The sequence below is a fragment of the Cephus cinctus genome, unplaced genomic scaffold (assembly GCF_000341935.2).
Source record: "Cephus cinctus unplaced genomic scaffold, Ccin1 Ccin1_scaffold0013, whole genome shotgun sequence".
NCBI lineage: Eukaryota > Metazoa > Arthropoda > Insecta > Hymenoptera > Cephidae > Cephus > Cephus cinctus.
In genome coordinates this window covers 2,086,366-2,087,004 of record NW_014332762.1, presented here as the reverse complement: position 1 = coordinate 2,087,004, position 639 = coordinate 2,086,366, and the positions used below count along the sequence as shown (strand labels likewise).

The following is a 639-nucleotide window of genomic DNA, read 5'->3' as shown; positions in this document are numbered from 1 at the left end:
AGCGAGCGAGGGAGAGGGGGAGGGGGGAGGGGGGAGGGGCGAGAGAAGAAAAAAAATAGAGGGCATTTCTTCCTCAGCCAAATTACGAGTCGCATTCTGGCCTTAAGCACGCGAGGGGATTCAAGCTCTCTTCGTGTAGCAGGGATGCTTATCAAGAAACCGTTGTCTAATGAATAATCCCAGGGCGAGCTTTATTAGAGCGATTCTCAACCCCTGAAGCCATGTCTTTTTTACTTCATCCCGTAGACCCTTTTTGCGAGACAGACCTTCCGCGTCCGATTTATACCAGCCTCTAAAGGGTTGACGATGAGCTATGAGAATTACCCTTGCAGGCTAGAGAGGGAGAAAAGAAAGATGGCGGAAGACCGCAGATATATCCGTAGAAAGTAAGAAGCTTAAGGAAAACGAAAAGAAATTTCGTATAAACGAGCAAATAAGCAGGTATTTGTATATACACACACATGCTATAAGACCTGCCAAAGGTCAAAGAAAAGGAACAATAAAGTTGCAGGAACAAGTGACGATACGTAGGAGCGCCTTAATGCCTGTCTTGTCTTTTTAAAAGTGAATGAACTCCACATGAGACGTTGCTTCCGAGTGACTCTAAGCACGGAGCAGCACTGCGTGCACAGGGGGGGG

At 47.1% G+C, this 639-nt stretch overlaps 1 protein-coding gene across 6 annotated transcripts in view; it reads right to left on the bottom strand.

Annotated features, from left to right (window-relative positions):
- The window catches only part of LOC107265102 (hemicentin-2), an 86,499-nt gene that overhangs the window by 25,270 nt on the left and 60,590 nt on the right, over window positions 1-639 (bottom strand). The gene's annotated exons all lie outside the window — the stretch shown is intronic.